Source organism: Anas acuta, chromosome 1, assembly GCF_963932015.1.
Source record: "Anas acuta chromosome 1, bAnaAcu1.1, whole genome shotgun sequence".
In the NCBI taxonomy this organism is placed as follows: domain Eukaryota; kingdom Metazoa; phylum Chordata; class Aves; order Anseriformes; family Anatidae; genus Anas; species Anas acuta.
In genome coordinates, this window is record NC_088979.1 from 4,363,144 (window position 1) to 4,383,983 (window position 20,840).

At 40.0% G+C, this 20,840-nt stretch overlaps 1 protein-coding gene across 15 annotated transcripts in view; it reads right to left on the reverse strand.

Moving 5' to 3' along the window:
* TENM4 (teneurin transmembrane protein 4) overlaps nt 1–20,840 on the reverse strand; it is a 1,646,934-nt gene that overhangs the window by 370,484 nt on the left and 1,255,610 nt on the right. For 9 of the 15 annotated variants that reach the window (XM_068654787.1, XM_068655584.1, XM_068654958.1 and 6 more), the window contains one exon: nt 19,043–19,140. The gene's annotated coding sequence lies outside the window, so the exon portion shown is untranslated. Of the gene's footprint in view, nt 1–2,506; nt 2,577–19,042; nt 19,141–20,840 lie in introns of all 15 variants that reach the window. The other 6 variants (XM_068655360.1, XM_068655049.1, XM_068655267.1 and 3 more) reach the window with 3 other exon arrangements.

Sequence of the window (20,840 nt, forward strand, 5' to 3'; positions counted from 1 at the left end):
ATTTAATCATTCTCTATCATGAGTACTCATTCTGTGTCAGTAACACTCAGAGAGTTAGGGCATGGTTGTCCAAATCTATAACTTTATTTATTTTTCCTTATCTCTTCTGGCTCAGAAAACATTTAACTAGACACAAAGCATGCCAATTCCATATTTACTATGTCATATAATTGTTATTCCACATTCAGTTTTCACTCTTTATTATGGATGTATTTTACAATGTTTGTAATTAAATGCTAATAAAAATCCAGTTGGATCAATACCAAAACCATGTTTTTCAGTTAACAATATCAATAATTCTCCATTGCTCTCTATACCTATGTCAGTGAATACCTGAAATAATAATTATTGTTATATTGTTGTAGAACTAAAGAAGTAAATCGAGGCTTCCAAGGCTGGAAAATTTTCAGTGAAAATGAGATTTTAGGACCTGCTGAATAAATAAGCCATTGTTATTTACAAATTAAGCTTACTCATACAAAGCTTGACAAAGCCCTGTCAATAACCTCTCATAATAACTACATACTTCTAAAAGAATATGATGATCAGAGAAAGGTGGTGATAAATAACAGCCTATTTTCTTTTCCACTGCAATGCTGTTACTCACCCATATTTATAACATGCCATTTAGTGAAGTGTGCATGTTTATAGGCTCTCTGGAAAACTCTGATAAGGGCAGTGATTGGTGGCGGGCTACGCTCCAGCAGGCTCACGCTCAAACTTCTTTCTCCTCGCTGATGCTGGCTTTCAGCAAAGCCGGCGCGGAGCGCTGTGCATCCTTCAGCAGTTCATTTGCTGTGCTCTCCTTGAGCGACGTGGCAGCGGGCGCGAAAGGAATGCAAAGTCACGCTCTCGCGCGCTGCCCTTCGGCTTCATTATTTACTTTACACTCTTCTACCTGAATGCATCAGAAAAGGCTCTTTTTAAGTCTCTTCCCTCCCTGCTTGCTTTTAGCAGGAGCCTGCTGCGTGGCAGTGTTACTCTAATTTAAGCTAGCGGGAGGGCATACTCGATGGTTTCACCAGGTGCTGGGCTGGAGGGGTCTCCTCAGTGCCGTGTTCTGAAAAGCTTCATTATTTTCCCCCTTTTTTTCCAATGCTTCCCACCCTTTTTGCACAGCAATTCTTTAATTGCAGCCCTGACTTAACTGAAATTCTTCCTGAAAGCATTTTTAGACAGTTCCAGAGTTGTTTTTCAGTTACAAGGGCTGAATGGTAGCTTCAATGGTATATATATAAATAAATATATATATGTATATATACGTATGTATATCTAGTTTGGTAAAACTGGAGGCATAAAGGAGATAGGAAAGGACTTTGTTGTTCTTTCAATGCTTCAGTATGAAAAATCAGTTTCTGCCAGTGCCACAGGAATTTTTCCAGAGTAAGAAATAGCCTAAAGAGCTATTCCAACTAATGGCTGATACAGAGAACAAGAAATAACTATTGGAAATTAACTCATTATAACTTTAGCATAAGGACATTGTGGAGGCTCTTCTGAAAGCAAACAGCAGAAAACCAGCCTGAAACTTATGGCAGAGCTGCCAAACTTTGGAAAGCTGGCCCAAGAGCTGAAACAACAGCCATGTTGGCATTATGGCCTGCTGATAATGTCCTTCCATCAGTTGTGTGGCCCTGAAACAACCTCATCAGACGGTTGTTTGTCAAAAACAAATTTAGAGCAATCTACCATATGTAATTTACAGCCGTGGCTTGACAACATACTGCAGTTATCCCCAGCAGACACAACTGTTTACATTTTATACACATAATTGGGTCTGGTTCAGTAACATTTTTCATTGGTGTGTCTGCCAAAATTATTAAGCTATTAGTACACGCTGAACTGGTGCCAAGCAAAATATTTGCCAATAAAAATGGCCTTATCTGTATAAATGCCAAAAAGGTTTGTGTTTTTTGGTGTGCGTGTGTATTTTTAAGTCTCTACTCCATCTATATCCATGTGTATGTAAATGTTTAACAAAGCTATAACTTGACATTGATGTAGCATATTAGATCAAGATAGCCCAGGGGTTGGATATGGCCCACAGAATCTACTCTCTTCTACCACATTTTCTGCTGTTGCAAAAAAACATTTTCTAGAATGGCACGGAGATCCTCTAGCCATAATATCCACACTTGACTTGAGAAGAAGAGTGGTCCTCAGGCTGGTTCTCAGCTCCAACCACCCTTCAACCATGAGCACACAGCATTATGCAGTTCAGATCATAACTTCTATTTTGGATCTTTCTGTCCAGCATCCCTAGATCCCCCCAGATTCATAGCCAGTCTTCAGCACCTACATGGAATTGCAGCTAATAGTGTGTGTGCATATATATATATATACACATATATATATTTGCATACAGTTTTGGAAATCTTAATCTCCACTGGTGTTTTGACTGGTTCAACAGAAAAAGAACAATTTTGTTCCTGGGAGTTCAACATTTTTCTATACTATCTGCAGCTTCAACACTGATTCAAGAAAATGCTTTTTCAAAACCACTTACCACACTGTGCTTCATCTTTCCAGCTGAAGAGGAGGTGTGCCAAGTTATTTAAACATGCTTCATTTTAAATCTTGAGGAGAGGAAAACAGTTTGTAAGTAGTGATTCTTCAGGAGAATTTTCTCCTATCTCCTCAGGAAATAAATGGGTGGTCTGATATAATATTCTCAGCTTTTCTTATCCAGTGCCTCAAAAAGTGAGTCCTTACAACTTTCTAACTACTTGTGCTTTCTCCACCCCTTCAGCCCATCCATGGGAAGTGAAGAATGACCTGAATTCCCACAAACTTAAATAGGAGCTGATGTAGCTTCAATTTATGGGGAACGGGGCTGGTTATAAGTATTGAGCCTCCTGTGAGGTTAAAGAGCAATACTGGGATAAAGAACAAAGGCACAAGAGCTTTACGATTCAATATAATTTAACTTCAAAGATGGACATATGTATTTATTTTGGTTAGAAGATATGTAATCAACATAAGAAAAATAGACTTTAGAGCCTGCAAATCCATCTGACACAATGATAACATCAGACCTTAGTCCAAACAATAAAAAGGGTGCAAATCTTCCACCCACATTAAAATGTCTGCAAGGTAGCTATCTACATGGAAGCGCCTAAATTATAGCTTTACAGGTGCAATTCATCTTATCCTAATGTACACGTATAAGATATGTCAGCTAAATAAATCGGTAGAAGTGTCTCTTTTTCTTCAGTGACTGTAGATGAAGTCCAGGGTGACTATTCAAAATGGGGATGTCTGTGGAGAGCTGAAAAATAAGGCAAGGCAAATTCTACCTTTAAGAATTACCTAGTGCTTTTTGAAACCTGCTGAATTCTCCATGTCCCAAAACTTTGATGGGTATTGTAAACATTCAATAAGCCCACGGGAGTCTGGGAAGATCATTTTATTCCCCAAAGTCTGGGAAGATCATTTTATTATTTGATTAAACTGAAAAAAAAAATCATATTCAGTTTAACACCTCCAGATAATGTGTTTCCCTGGGATGAACATACAGATGTCAAGACTTCAAAACCAAGTTTAATTCTCTGTGGTTTTAAAGAGCACACTGAAAAATGAACAGGTTTTCATATCATCACATTCTGGTATTTTTACTGGGTTTTGTTTGTTTTTAGTCTCCTTTTTAAGATAATCCACGCTGAGTTGCCTCAATTCCCACTCTGTGGATGGCATCCCCTCAAAGGCATCAGCATGAAAGGACAAGAAGTCAGCTTTGATCTCACCTTCCCTATATTTGAAATAGGGCCTTTATCTTAATGTTCTCAAGTTTTGTGTCCTGCTATGATTAATACACCCATTAGCTGTAGCTCACTTATAGCTTTTTTCAATCAATCAACATGCAACGCTCATCGAGAAGCCTTGAGGTTAATTTTAAATGATTTTCCATATGGTAACCAAGAAACAGCATTCCTGCAGTGCAGGCTGTGTGGCTGCATGGGGTATGTTGGTGCACTTTGTCCCAGGGAAAACAAAGAAAGCACTAAGGCGATATCCACACCTGCATCGCCTTTGGGCGATGTAAGATCCAGCTTCATCTCACCCAACCTGGCTGATGCATCTAGGTAAGAAGATAGCCTGACCTGGGTGTTCCCCCGTTAATTGGTACAGACAGACTGAAGGTGGTTTCCTCATTATGGCCCATGAATCTCCTCTGGAGCTGTCTGTATCTGGAGGAAGCCCAGGGGAATTAGGAAATGGAATTCATCTCACCAGGCAGCTGCCCCTTCCCATTTTTCTCTCCTTATGTATATACAATGGACAGAAAGTTACACTTTTGTTCTCAGTTTAGTCATCCTGTTTTACATGTTCACTGAGGGCGAGATTAACTGGCCATTTAATGCCTATTTCTTTCTGAAGTTATAAGAGACACTTGGTAATTTTTTTAGGTGCAGTGAATACTGCCTGCAAGTATCAATCGGGGTCATTCTAGACTAACTCTTCTATTCATTATTTTACTGTCTTGTGAAAATGAAAATGAAAATTCATTATTTCTTCTAATCAGAAATGGCTTATATAAATCCTATTAAAAAATAAGGGTTATAAAAATTCTATGAAAGAGAGCAACATGAGACACTTCTGCTGGAAGGGACTGCTTTGGTGTTGCTCTCCTATGTGTACAGCCTGTGTCCTGCTTTGCTTGCTCCCTTCCAGAGGGCTACATAGCTTCCCTCTGAAGGAAGACACCACCCCCATGTGAGGGACGCAATCCCTTCTGGCTTTCAACTTTCCACCCTTGCAACTGTTGATCCTGCTCTTGTACGGATGAGTTCCTAATCTCTGGTGCCATCGTGGCTGCTTATTTCCCTCCAGTTAGGGAAAGTAGTGTCAAGACAGCTGTTCTGACAGGATGCAACACACACACATCTCTACTGCATCAGCGTAGATACCCTTATCTGTTAATTGCTCTGAAAAATTCAGCACTTTGCCCCATGAGCAGCATCTCTGGCTTGTGTTCAGCATGCTGGTAGAGAAACTGGTGGCAAAATTATTTTCTTTGGTTTTTCTATGGAAATAGATGGTCAGGGATTTTTATTTTATTTATTTTTTAACAATCGGTCATAAGGAGGTGGCAACTAATCCCAAGGGATAACTCCACATGTTAGAGTTGGCTCCAGCCATTGGTGGGACCGATAAAGAAAACCAAATATGATCCAGCCCTGCAGGCTCTGCAACCAGTGATAATCTGATAATGAATGTTACTTATTAGGTGCTTTTCTCTGTGTTTTGTTTGATTTACAGTCCAGGCCCTAAATACCAATTTGTTCACATTATCTGCCAAACAACTTGCAAGGCCTTTCAGAGACCAAGCAAGCAAACACTTCCAGAGGCCTCCACAACCCTTATTTTTCTGGCCTGAGCTCATTTGTCTGTAGCACATTCGAGTGACAAGCTGTGAAAAGTCACCTTCAGCTTACGCACAAAACCAGACATTAAATGGACTCAGAAAGTGCTGCACATCCACCACGTTTGATGATTACCAGGGGCCTCTGCTCTCCTGACAATTAGGCCTGAAATATTGTGACAGACACCACCAGGGACTGAGCGAGGGATGGCAGGAGCCGAGCGTTTGAGTTTCAAACTGTGGGGCCATCAGTGCTTAGGTCATTTTACAGCTGAAAGCGGTGAGATAGGCATTTAACTTCAAACGTCAGCTGGAAAATGACCTCAGTTTTCTTATCAGTAAAATAGGTCTAATTCTATTTGCCTTCCTCCAGTGGAGCATGATGCATTCGGTTTACTAATGGTTTTAGGCGCTTCAGGCTCCTTAGGAAATATGAAATACTCAAGCAGTGATGAAGGGTTTGTGGGTACAGGTGCACCCTGAAGTATATTGTATGCATCCTATCCATATAGGATATTAATGTCAGTTTACAGAAACAACAACAACAAAACAACAAGTACGGAATGGATATTTTTCTGAAATAGGAAAGAATTTCAAGTGAGGCACCAAATTAAACCTTGACCATGTGGTTATTAAACTATCAAGGAATCTCTCATGGGAATTAAATTGTTGAGGCTGTCCTTTGACTTAATTATAAATTTGTTCATTATTTATGTAATATTCTCCCCTACCGAAAGCTTTCACTTTTACATGTGGTTCTTCACTTAATAGGTGATTCTCTTCAGTGTGTGTTGTGCAGCACCTCCAACACAGCTCTGTTTTAATAATAGATGCCACCACACATGTCAAGATGTAGGAATGAACTCAGATGAGCACCTAACATCTATCTGAAAAGCACTTTCAGGCTTGTTAAAAGTCTGTGGATAAGGCCAGATGGTTTAGATTTGAGGATATGCCCCATGAAGACAACTTCAGCTCAGAAAAATTAAATTAGCCGGTATTGGGTTAACCTCAGAAAATACCAAGGTTCAAACTTTAAGCAAGCAACAAGGTCTTAAAAGAACATAAGGACATAGGTCTTTCTCTTATGATCAGGCACAAAGTCACTGGAAAAGCTAAGGGATTTTAGCCCTTTCCTCTGGTTAGCATTAGCCAGGACACTTGTTGTCTGCTATGACTACCAGAATTTATGTACAAACATGTTCTCATTATTTACCAACTTAAGTCTATAACTTTTTTTATATAAATATATATATATATATATATATATATATATATATATATATGCACATACATATTTGCTGAGATGTAGAGCTCCCATAGTCCATAGTATCACAGAGTAGTTTAGGTTAGAGGGAACCTTTGGAGGCCACCTAATCTACACCCCTGCTCACAGTAGGGCCATGTTTGATGTTGGATACAACTGGGGAATTCAATTAAGTTCTTCAGGGCCTTGGACAAACCAGTTCTGAATATCTCCAAGCATGGAGATACCTCTTGTACCAGTGTTTTAACCTGATTGTGAAAATTATTTTCCTAATCTCAAACAAAATTTTCCTATTGCAATGAGGTCCAGATCAAACCCAGGGAAGCTTGAATTTTCCTCCTTAAAATACTTCCTCTATGACACTACGAGAGCTGAAAATCTCCCTCTGACCATATATGTATTTTGAAAAACAGAAATAACTTTTCTTAAGAGACACACTTTTCTGTCTATTTCTTCTATTTAGAACAAAAGTACTTGGGGATGGGAATTCCAGCATTTAAAGCAAAGTATCCTCCATATAACTCACAGTACCAGAAATTTCCATACGAAAGGTATAAAGTGATCACGATGATGAGAAATATATGACAGAACCATCTTTAGGTGCTTCTGTTTGCAATAAATTTGACTATTGGAAACTTTCAGAAATTTAAACGTACATTCAAATCTGAAATAATCTGAGTTTAAGAGAAGGTTTTGGGTACATTTTTAGTAAAACCTTGTTTCCCTATTAGACAAAATCCCCTCAGAAATCACTTAAATACCACACACGAAGCACTTCAGCATCTTTAACTGGTGTGCAATGTTGATTTTCACGCTGAAAATTTGATTGAAGAAGGGAGTTTATCAGTTAAATGTTGAAATCGGCTATGGGGAAGTGAATGAGTATAATTGCTGATGGGTCCTTTTTTATTACCAAGGAATCTTGATTATAGCTTCATAGACTTAAATTATGGCAAATCTAGGACAAGATCAATTTAGGATCTAAGCAAATATTTATATGAAGCTGGAGATTGGCATATATAGATCCATTTATAAGGAGCATAATTCTGTCTGTATAATACTTTGGCATTGAGCAGCTGTCTCTCCACTATGTACTTCCACAACAGCAAGTAGTTGCAAGTCATGAAGAAAATGAAAAAACAATTCAGGAAGCTGGAGGGTTCATCCCAGTCAAATGGAGTTGTGAACCCGAGCCAGTGGTTAAAGACCACCCTTTAGATGGAGACTGATTAATGCCAGTGTATGGATAGTAGGTAAATTGATAACTAGCTCATGTACTAAGTTAGGAATTCTGCTTGAAGGGAAAGAAAGCATTCAGAGTATCTATCAGAGCCTAATTTGTCAAGCTGGCAATTGTCCATGGGTAACATCACCCATGGCAGAGCATCAGCTGCAACATCCCGAGTCTCCCAGCGTTCATGAGAGGTCGCCTTGATATCAAGTAGAAGAGCATTTCTAACTTGTGGGATGAAGAAGGATCCTTGTGAAATGATGACCCCCCAACAAAGACTGCTTTTGTTGGAAGAACAGGCGGGTGTGGGGGTAGGGGAAAGAAGAAGCCGGATTACCTTTTGTTACATTTGACAGCTGAAAAGGCCCTGGTGAATAATTACCCTTAAAACTAACAAACAAGGAGAAAGAAAAAAATGCAGAGAAAGAGAAGGAAAAAAAACCCTTGACCCCTCCCCATACACAATAGCTCCTTTGAAATGAAAACAAAATAAAAATAACTTGTAGGGGAAGAAAAAATAACTTAATTTGACTTCCCTTTCTGCTTTTGGCAAGTGTACACACACACATATACATACAATTGGAAGGCTCCCACTGTCGCATTCATCTTAAACTTTTCTAGGCTTGGTCCACTCAGCAGCAAATCTTACGCAAAATGCAATAAATATCAAGGGAAACTACAGCAGCAAAAAGCACACCCTTGGTAGAATGCCCCATTGTTTTAGTGACAAAAGAATGATTCCTGGTGAGCAGCAGTTGTCATCTGTTTTGCATACTCTTTATTTTGCTCTTAATTGGCATTATGTGGAAACTTATCTAGAAGGCCATGGGAACCAAAAGGCATCCCATATCCCCTCCCTCTTTGAACTAGGAAAGCCCAATTAGAGCACAATCATCTCTCTTCTGCTATTAGGATCCTCTTCCAGCAGATATATACAAAGAGGAGAAACATTATTAGTCTGGGAGCAGCTACCTTTTCTTATGAAAATTCTTGTAAAGATCATGAAGAAAATAAAGGGGACACAAGTGGACCATGCTTTGGTGAGCTGAAGTGGAATGCTTTTTTGAAATGTTTGGTCTGCACGTCTTGATGATTTTCTAAATATATTTTCTTTCACTGGAGAGTAACTGACCTAAGACTCAAAATGCACTTGTGTAGTTTGGATGCAAGCCTAGAAAAATAAAGGCAACAGCCAGAGAAGAAGGAAAAAAGACACAGGTGTCTTCCTAGGAAGTCCAAGGTCTCCCAGATTTGACAATTCCACTATGGTTCCTCTAGTAAGACAATGGAAAAACATCTCAGGGGAAATGAAAAGATCCTTTTCCTTTTTTTTTTTGAATTGGTGCTCAGATATCACCTCCAAAATTCATATCCTGCTAAATATTGCAAACCTAAAGCCATTCAACAAGTTTTTCAACCCTTCATCCACATAGACCTTTGGCACTCTGAGATGTTGGAGAGGGTTCCAATGACATCATGTTTTTTTTTTTTTGTTTTTTTTTTACGTGATCTTTGAGGTGTCCTTGGAGAATGAACACCCACTGCTGATCCCAGTTACATATGTGCCCAGCTATTACAGACTTCAAAGACAGCTCTGCATACCTTCTGTATCAGAAGCCATCCCCAAGATAGCAAACATTTGCACTCCACTCATCCTGTCTCATCAGCAGCTACTAAGAATATGCATGTGTCAGGAAACGTCATGCATTTTATCACTTCAGCAAGTCATGCCATCATGAAGTGGTATATGTCCCTGTTGTATTCCTTAATTTTCCCCTTGGATGTAACCACCAGCTTTACAGAATTGAACAGGGAAACAAACAAACATGCTACCTTTTTTGTCTTTTCTTTTCTTTTGGGATGTTCTACTTCATTGTCTTCATGTGTGGCAAGTCCAGCTGACATATTGTAGAATCACAGAATTTTGTTGAGGAGAAACCCAGTGTGCCAAGGCAGAGAGCGGAATACTCCTCTTAAAGGTGCCCCAGGGGTGTCTGTCTGCTGCCCCACGGTATTTTCAACAAACCTGAATGTTAATGTTTTTAAGATATGCAGTTTTATAGTCAGGCTTGGCTAACTGAGCTCATTTCCAAAGCAAATTAACAGAATAATGCCCAGTAGGATTGCTTTGAGGATGCCATTAGCTCTTTGGCCTCCCAAGCAGATCTCCTGCCTGCTTTCTTCCCTGGAAGGCTTGGTGCTGTAGCTACACAAGATTCCTGCCCAAACAGAAGACAATACCACTGAATATGCATTTTTTGTTTCTCTCATTGCGTGCATGCTTGTTGCTTTTGCCATGGCTGGAAAGTGCAATATGAGAGAGAGGGACAATGCCCTTTCCAAGAGCCACTTGGAACAAAGGTGGCTCTGCATAAGTATGCAGGGCAATTTCAAACAGGTAAAACAGCACCAGTTACACACCTGTCAATTGATATACTCTGAGATTTTGGAAGCTTCTGATGGTAGGGTAAGTGTGCTGACAGACTGCCACAAGGACTTGGTTAAAGGAATGTAAAAGTGGTTTAAGCAAGGTGGAACAAGGTAACAAGGTAGAAATTATTCCACTGCATTTAACTATATATGTGTATATACATATATATATTTTTTTATTATTTTTTTTTTCAGTGCCCTCCCATCATTTAACACTTAGAGGCTGCTTGGAGAGCGGTGGAGTAGAATGAGCAAATCCCCATCTCCCAGCACAAAGATGAAACCTGCAGGGAGACGATTGTGATGGAAAGGATCAAAATTAATGTCAAGCAATAGATGAGATTCTGGTTGAGATTTTGATGAGATTTATTGCAGCAAATGTTTTCCCAGGCAAATGTCACACCATTAAACTGGAAAAAAAAAAAAAAAAAGAAACATGGTAAACTACAGGCTGCAACTTGATCCTTAGACTCTCAGAGTCATGGATGGCCTACTGTGTAAGCATGTGGCATGTGTGCAAACGTGCTAAAATGTCCTTTCACCTCACCAGGGCCACCAACTATGGCTGCAGATCACGTATTTCACAGTGGCATGGTCAGAGGGGATTAAGAACACCCTCAGCAGGTTTGCTCATGACACCAAGCTGTGTGGTGTGGTCGGCATGCCGGAGGGAAGGGATGGTATCCAGAAGGGACTGGGCAGGACTGGGAGGTGGGACTGTGTGAACCTCATGAGGTTCATGAAGGCCAAGTACAAGGTCCTGCACCTGGGCTGGGGCAATCCCAAGCCCAAAGGACAAGGGGTAATGGCTTTAAAGTAAAGGAGGGTAGGTTTAGATTAGATATAAGGAGGAAAGTCACCCATGTGGGTGGTGAGGCCCTGGCCCAGGCTGCCCAGAGGAGCTGGGGGTGCCCCAGCCCTGGCAGTGCCCAAGGCCAGGATGGATGGGGTTGGGAAAAGCCTGGGACGGGAGGATGTGTCCCTGCCAGCAGGGGGGTTCGAATTAGATGATCTTTTAATGTCTCTTCCAACCCAAACTGTTCTCTGCTTTTATGATATTTTGTGGACAGAAAGGACATCTCACATTCATCCTTTTCAGTGTGGCTATCTCAATGGGAATGCCACTTGGAGCAAATCCTGCAACTGAGCACTGTCCAACACAGCTGCACTTTTGTTGCAGCCCAACAACTATTTTGTCCCAATATGGATGAACTTTGGTTAGCCCTGAAGTGATCAGGCAGTTGGATTTGATGATCTTTATAGGCCCCTTCAAACCTAACGATTCTGTTCTGTTCTGTTCTGTTCTGTTCTGTTCTGTTCTATTCTATTCTATTCTATTCTATTCTATTCTATTCTATTCTATTCTATTCTACTCTACTCCACGCCACTCCACTCCACTCCACTCCTTTCCATTCCATTCCATTCCATTCCATTCCATTCCATTCCATTCCATTCCATTCCATTCCATTCCAATCTATGTTAAGATATTGTAAAAACAAGCAGAATATTCCACATTTACCTGTAAAGAAATTTCAAGGATAGCTTCCCCTGTTCTGTCATTGAAGGGCTGACAGAAAAGGACTCCTTGGTGCTTGGTAATTACAACTTAAAAGTGACAATTCCCCAGTACAGACTGAAAACTGAGGATAGCAGGTGAATTGTATGTTTGCCTTAAACAGGGCAGCAACTCTGCATGAGGCAGGCCAAGAAAAATTTTGTTTTTCCAAGAAATTGATGCTGAATGCTCTGCAGATCTGAGTGCATGCTTTAGGCATGCATCCCCCTCCTCCTCCTCACAAACACCTTATTGTTAGAAATCCTTGGAGAAAACAAATTGTTTCCATTATGCAGAGATGATCAAATCTGCACGAGCCAGATGTCCAGCTCAGAAAAAAAAACATTTGTCCAGACTTTGGATTTTCTATACCTGGGTTGATGATCTCAGAGGCACTTGTATTTCTTGTTTCACTTAGATATGTAAGATCTTTACAAAAGCTGCAACCTACTGTTGCTTGTCTTTTTGGAGCTGAGCAGTATTTCAGAGTTGCTGATCTCTGCATCAAAATCTAATCTACTTATCTTTCCCAACGAGGACACGTTGGGTTAATGCACTGCTAATAGTAAGTTTTCAGGATAGTGCTTTTAGCTGACTCAGACTGCCTGTTCATAATAACAGGTTAAATGTGTTAAAATAAAGAACAAGCTTCTTTGGCTACACCAGATGAAAGTCATAACTTCTGGACATCCATTGCAGAAAAATAAGCTACCTTTATTTAGCAAGACAGCGAAAAAAACAACTCCTTTACTTCAAAGGCACATGTACCTTACCAGATTCATGATTGTTAATTATTATTACAAGTAATACTATGCTTTTCTTATAAAACCTATTCAGAAGAAGAATCCTATCTGTTTACATGTATTTAAAATTGAATTCCTTATTTCATCCTGTCTTTCATGTTAAGACTTAATAGGACTCTTCACAGGAGCTAAATACATGTTGAACAGTTTTGTAGCAGCAGTACTCAAGGGTCCTTTCTAGTACCAGGTGAAGACAGATCCTATACCTCCCTTTCATTTATTTCTCCACACTACTGTGTTTTGGGTTATCCTGTTGCATGAGAGATGAACACCCCTACTCACCTTCCCATTTGTTTTGCCTTATGATATGCAGTGCTTTCTTAACCCCAGTGAGAAAATGTGCAAAAACACCAGCAGCAGAGTCAAGGATAGTGTCGTACACAACTGAAAAATTAGCATTACAATTAAATGAAAGAGCTCTGCCTTTTCCTACAGAAACATTCTAAGCTCTCCTGCAGAATGGTAACTGATGCTTGCATGCCCCAAAGCAAACTTCACTCCCTTTTACCACCATCCTCCCACCCTATCAGTCAACGTTTAATTAGGATCTGTAAATTAAAACAAGTATAGCCTGGGCATTTGAAAACTTCACCACAAACTGGATAAATTTAACTCAGCCAACACAAATGAGTGAAAAGTAGAGAGGCTGAAAATCCCTAGGTGCATGGTTCCCACGAGGGCCTATAGCAAAGCTGGCACTGTTAGATCTGTCTGTAATGTTCCTTGTAGGATCACACAGAGATACATAAGGAAACCCTGCAAGAAACTTGAAAAGATCCTGAAAGCAGCAAAAACATGCTTAGAGCGTCTGGATGAATCTGCCTGTTGGTGGAGGTGGGTGGTATGTGTAAATGGTGTTGTGGTGTGCAGGCTGTGGGTTAAGCATAATGTCATTAATGCTTTCCAAACAGCACGCGGTTTTCAGAGGGAAGATGCTATGGTATTATGGTATGTTATTAAACCTACAAGGGGATGAGCAATAAGTATCCCCAGGGGAAGATTTCTCTGAGATACTCCATGCTCACAGCTAAAGGCAGTTCCACTGCCATGAAGTTACATCTTTTTCCAAACAGCATAATGATGGGATCTTTGTTATGGCATCGCTGTTGTGTATCAGTTCTGTGGAGGGTGTGAGGTCACATCTCCTGCGTGTCACAACAGGAGGGATGAAGCCTAGGCTGAAAATAGCTTCCAGCAGCACACCAAAAGAAAAACAAATGCTGATATGTCCAAGAAATACAGCTGCAATTCACTTACAAATCTAAACAGGGAGAAAATGATTGACTGACAGCATACAAAGGGTTCTCATTTTAAATTTCTGATTTCATACTGGTTTCTATGCCCACCCTTCCATGCACCCCACAGCCAAGTTACTAATTACATCCTTTCTATTGTTTTGCCAGTTCCTCCTTTGGCAAATAATGGGAGGGGAGGGGATTATGGAGACTGATGCACTTGAGAGCAAAAATGAATAAGTGAATGAATGCACAAATAAATAAATGATGCCTCTAGTAGTCACAAAGACAAGCCCATTCCATTCTTCCTCCAGTATTGTGAGCCAAACTTCAGGGGTTATTCAAGAGAAATGATGATCTGGTGCCTTAGAGAAATAAGTATCAATTAATGCTTAATTAACATTGCATGACAGATTGATTTAAATGAATGGAACCTTTTTAATGAATGTCTCTCTGTATTGTGGGTTGAAACAAGATGCCTTGTAGGAGAATGAGCTGCTCCCTATTATTATATAACATCTTTATATCTGTAGCACCTGGGGGCTTCAAGTGCATCACTAGCCCAACATGTTAGCTGCTCTGTAAATAGATATACATTTATAATAGTTGGCAAAGGCACTTATCTTGGATTTATAATGTAAATGAGAAAATGCACCATGTGGATCCTGTGACAGGTAGATCAAGGCTAAGAAAACAGGAGACTTAAGAAAATTAGATGAGATGTATACATTACACAACAGTTCCTAATTAGCTGGCAAAGAGGGATTTTTATGACTTTTTTTTTTTTTCCCAAAAACTTATATTCATAAAAAGAGTTTGTTTGTAAATATGCCAAAATACATGCAGCTTGCTTTGTGGTTTGATAGGAAAATAGATGGGAGAAGAGAAGAGTGCACAGGATGTAGTACAATGGCATGAAAGCCAACAACAACAGCAAGTCTTTTCAGGTTGGGGAACCTCATGCCAGCCAGCTAATAACATCTTTCCTCACCTGAGTAAAAATAGTCTGACGTTCAGCAATGAACCTCAGTTGCCTTTGAGAGCTGCAGATGAGCAGCAACTCTGGGAATCAGCCTGTTTCCAGATCAATGTTTGCTGCTCCAAAGCAAAGATGTTGGCTGAAAAGCACCCTGAGAAATACTCTACCTACCCCGAGGCATTTTATTCATTTTACTGAGACAGTGAAATAATAGCACCTATTATTTGTACTTCTTGTACTCATTTTCTGTGTGCATTGCCTTTTGCCAGCTCAGTTCAGCTGAATTCTGCTCAGCAAGGAGCTGGACCAAGAAACAGCATGGTGTACTTGCTGGGGGTTATGGACTGGCTCCCTGGGGTGCAGACCTGATTGCCACACAGCTGGCATGGGTGGCTCCTCTGCCCAGCTGGACGTAACTAGGAAAAAATGCTGTGATTCCACAGAAAATAATTTATTTGGGGTCTGTTACTGTTCCTCTGATTTTTGTCACCAACCAGCTATGCTGGCAGCAACAAGGTTATTAAATTCATCAATGTTAAGCAAAAAAGAGTAGCAATTTTTTTAAATTATTCTTCTGATTATGTTGGCAATAATAATTCACCTTCAATAAAAAGTCATCTAGATATGCCCTGTGAACTTACATATCCCTTAGTAAACAGAGTTTGTCATGATCAGTGACTACCAGCAATTTGTGAAGTTTTATTTTAGAAATTTCCTCTCCCTTTCCTCTCTGAATTCAGTTTGCTGCAGGTTGTCACCTCATTATATTGTTACCATGTAACATGGAACTGACTTTGGAAACACTGATTTTTCTGTTAATTTTTCATACTTTCTTTTTTCTTTGATGCATAGTCTCTCTTCTGGAGTGATATCTTACTCAGAACTCAGCTTTGTGAATGCTGGCTATAGATACATTTCGGGTCATGCTAGCCCTAATACTTCCAATCAACCTAAATCCCAACCTACTATAAAATTAATTTGAGTAAGCTAGATATGCATATATATCAGCCCTATATACATAGAAGACAAATTGAATTCTCAGTTTGTTCATAGTGATCATTGTTATTATGGAGAGAAACAATCTAATTCCATATAGAAGAAACTGGTTCCTCCCCAGAGAGTAAACAAGTATGTACTCCCAGACATAACCTGCAGGCAGAGTTATCATGTTTTGGGAACTGCCTCCTATTATTTATGTCAGTATTTGTATAGAGCTGGTGATTAAAGCACAGGTGTTCACTAACCACTCCCTTTTCATTTTGCTAGTCAACATAGTTATGCATTGATTTAATTTAAAATAATTTTATATTCAGGATTATGAGTTTCAGAACTTCTTTCACCATACTTACGATGATCCATATGGGTCCCTTCCAACTTGGAATTGAATTTCAATTTTCTATTGAAAATAGAAAATTGATTTCTATTCTCAATTTTCTAGAATTTCAAAATTCTATGATTTTTTATTAACAGACTTTCAAGGGAAGGTTGGATGTGGTGCTTAGGGACATGGTTTAGTGGGAAATGGTGGTAGGAGAATGGTTGGACCAGGTGATTTTGGAGGTCTTTTCCAACCTTAATGATTCTATTATTCTATTCTCTGATTCTCTCCATCAAGATTTTCTAGGTAAGGTGAACATTCTGCTTCTGCATATGGCAGAAGCCTGTAGATGTCCTAGCCCTCATTTGTAGTGCTAGATGCTGTTTGTACACCTTCCACATAAAAAGCTCTTAAAATCTAAAGAAAGAAGATAAGCATTGAAGGGAAACTTTGACCCCATGTCACAGATGAGAAATAAGGGTTAGGGATGTTAATGCCTGTATTCATCCCTTCTAGCTTTCAACAATGGCCATGTGTAATTCAGCACCTGGTTGCCCCAGACAGTAGTTTACAAGGAAAGAGAGGGAGAGACTTCTCTATGACCAAATCCTGTGCAGAATGGACTACATATTTTAAAGAGATGCAGTGCTCTCCCACTGCCTGAACAGGAAGACTGGATTACTAGACTCTTATTTTAGGTCTCAGTATCCATTATCCAAATATCCACACACCTGGCTATTTCTCTCATGAGTTGAAGCATCCTTGGGGGGAAATCTGATCAGGCCATCTTTCTCCACTCCTAATTCATTCTTTCCTTCCATCCTAATTCCCACTTAAAATCCACTCTTTTTTTCCAGCCTTAATTCCATTTTCTGAAAACTTTGTTCGATCTCTACTCTGTCCTTGGGGACCCTCATTCTTTCTGTCTCCACCTCACTCAATGTACAGGACCTTACCAGTTTCTTTCAATACAACAAGACTCCCCTTACGCCTCTCTTCCATTCCTATTCTCTGATTGCCTTGTCATACTCTTTAATCTGAGTTGCAACACCTTCTTAGTCTCTCTTCTTGAACCTTCCATTTACCCTGTTTTGTCCCTTTCTCTCCAACAATTCTATTTGTCCTCTTGTCCTTTCAAAGTCCCAAAACACGGACTTTTCATCTAAAGACAGTGATTCCAAAACTGCCAGTTAAAAGTTCTCCTCCTCCTCTCCTCTCAGGTTTGTGAGAACTAAGGAAGGTTTCTGAAGACTGTAACTCCTATTTTCAGGGAGTGGAAAAGGAGGATTCAGGGAACCAGAGACTGGTCAGCCTCATCTTGGTCACCTCCCCAGGGTGATGGAGCAAATAATACTGGACATAATTTCAAAGTATATGAAGGACAAGAGAGTGATTAGGAGTAGTCAGAATGGATTTATGAAGTGGGAGTCATGCTTAGCCAACCTGCAGGAAGATGAATGGCTCTGTGGATGAGGGGAGAGTAGTAGATGGTGTTTATCTTGACTTTAGTAATGCTTTGATGCTGTCTCCCATAACATCCCCATAGATAAACTGATGAACTATGGTCCAGATAAATGGACAGTGAGTTGGACTGAAAATTACCTGAACTGCCATCCTCAAAGATTTGTGATCGGCAGCGCAAAGCCCAGCTGCAGGCTACTCACTGGTGACATACCCCAGGGGGTGATATTGCCTCCGATATATTAAATTCTCACAGTAATGACATGGATGAGACAGACTGAACCCATAAGTGTTCCAGGGGATGAAAAACTGAGAAGAGTGGCTGATACATCTGTGGGTTGTGCTGCCAGTCAGAGGGACCTCAAAAGGATGAAGAAATGGGCCCACAGGAACCTCCTGAAGCTCAACCAAGGAAAATGTCAAGTTGTGCCCCAGGGGAGGAGTAACCCCAGGTACCACTACAGGCTGGAACTAACCAACTGGAAAGCAACTTGCCAGAAACGGACCTGGCAAGCTGACCATAAACCAGCAACGCACTCTTGAAACTAAGAGACTGGAGCATCTCTTTTGAGGAGAGGATAAGTCAGATGGAACTGTTTAGTCCCTAGGAGAAAAATCTCAGAATGAGATTTTTATGAATGCACACTCTTATGCATACTCTTATGAATGTGCATGAAAGCTGATGGGGGAAGGGGTTAAAAAAGATGGAGCCAGATGTTTCTTAGTGGTGCCTAGTGACTAGAAAAGAAGCAATCGGCACTAACTGGAATATGGGAAATTCCATCTGAGAAGTGGAAAAACTACTTACAGGGAAGCAGTCAAACACTGGAGCAGGTTGCCCATAGACGTTGTGGATTCCTCATTCTTAGAGATATTCAAGACCCAGCTGGACACAACCCTCAGTGTCCTTCTCTAGGTAACACTGCTTTGAGCAGGTGATTGGACTAGACAATCTCCAGAAGTCTCTGCCAACCTCAGATATTCTGTAATTCATGGTTCTACTTCTCTACTTTCTCCATTTTTGTGTGTGTGTGCTCAGCAGCTGTAATGTTGCTTTCTTTCAGTTTGAGGAGTCCTAGCCATGAGCACAAGCAACCTTCCTTCTCCATCAGAGAGGACAATGCCACCATCTTGTCACATGCCCATACGTTTCTATGTTCTATAGTGCGTAGCACAGATTTTCATGAAAAAATGACTCCTTGAAAGGGACTCACATTTTGACATCAGTGAAAATTATCAACATCAGATAACAATGCTAAACTCAGAACAATAGTAGATATATTCTAAAGAAATCAGTGAAATTCTTCATGACTCCAGTCAGAGAAATCTGTACAAGAAACACTATAACTGTCATAATAAAAGCATAATTAAAGCATCCCAGATACTGGGATTAGTACTCACTTTTTGTATTTACCTTCTGAGAAATATCTAGGAATAATCCATCAAATACTTCTTGTAGGATACAGTTTTAACCTGGACATGTGTTATTCTCAGTCTACCTGTCAAAAGACAAACAAACAAAAAAGTCAGTGTTTTGTTAAGTGCTTTTTAAACTTATTTGCTATGCTGAATGAATTAAAACAACTTTCTATAGTTAGGGCACATAAAACAGTCACCTGTACATTCACGATTCCTAGTGCAATGTCACATCAGCACTGTACTGGGTTATGCTTACTCATTCCATGAAAATAAATGTGTTTGTTAAATACAAACTAAGGCTTTCTGTACAGCACTTAGAATTAAATGCCTGTCCTTGGCTAACTGTGCAAATATCCATCCCTTTGCCAAGGGAGTAATTTACCAGTTCCTCTATTGTAGTTTCAAGGGCTTCTGAGTAACATGGTGATTGTTCCTTTCCTGTTCTGTGTGGTTTTACAGTCCTCAGAAGGGGAAAGATTTTTTTTTGTAATTTATTTTTTATTTATGTAATCACCCCAAATATTTCCTTCCTTAAATCTATTACCTCTGTTAAAGTGAAATGACTAAGGTCCTAGACAAAAGCTTCTCATCATTTCCACTCACATCAGTAAGTTCTGTCTTATCTGAGCTGCTTGTGGTGTTGAAGAGCCCCAGCTTAAAAGTAATGACTCCTGTGTGAAAAATATGCCCTGCCACAAGCAGGAGGTTCAAAGAAAGTGGCTCCCTTGGAAGCTGGCCCACACTAATGCATTTGCAACGCAGCACCAGGGCTCTGCTCTTCTCTTACATCTGTCGTTAGCTGATTAGCCTCATGCCCCCTCTCCTCTCCTTGTCTCAGGGTGACACAGTCCCATGGAGACTGAGGGGGAGGACAAGAGACTGTGGTAGCTTGATGGGGGTGGTTTCATCGAAAGCCACATTTGCAAGGGCCAGCAGCTTTCCCAGGCTACCCATTTTGCTTGATATGAATCCATTTTTCATGTATTCTAGAGCACAGAGTCTTTCAGAATTGGAAGAAGATTAAAATTAATAAGCATGAATGATGTGGTAGCAGGCTATTATAGAGGTGGGCTTTCGTGTCTTTCTTTGGCAACCTGTTTCTGCATATACGGTCCAAAACTACATTGACCTTTTAATCTTGCCAATTGTAAATGAATTTTAAATCCAAGCTCTCCACTGAAAAGGTGCAAAGGTTGCCTTTAAATAGCTGCGCTGTTAGATTGCCCTTTACTCCATAGGCCACATCCTTCAGTTTCCTCCCATTAATTTCTCTTCTTGAACAACCCTCCTCACTGCTGATTGTGTCCTGGTACAGATTATTTCTCCCAACATGCATTTTTCAAAGCTGCATCTCATTTTGTCATTTCCTGCTTAAGGTTTCTAATCTATCTTCACTGATTTATGCAATACCTCCCAATTTGGATCATCTGTGATTCTAATTAACATGTACTTTTTTCTTGTCTTTTGGCTAATGAATGAAGATGTTTAAAGACGACTGGACTCAAAACTGCTCACTGATGTTCCCCCACTAGAAAGCTCATGCAATGCAATACATTTTCATTTATTATCTCACTTTGCTAATGGCCCTGTGGATGGTTTTTAATCAACATCACAGGGTCCTTATCTAAGCCAATCTGAATTAATTTTATGAATCTCCTCTCTTGCTGACGTTCACTTCAATGAGAAGGAAAACAAAAGCAGAAAAGGTCATCACCCACCAGAATGCTTTTCTGAGAGATCTGAAAATGATGAAGAGGTGAGAATAAATTGTTCCTTCTCC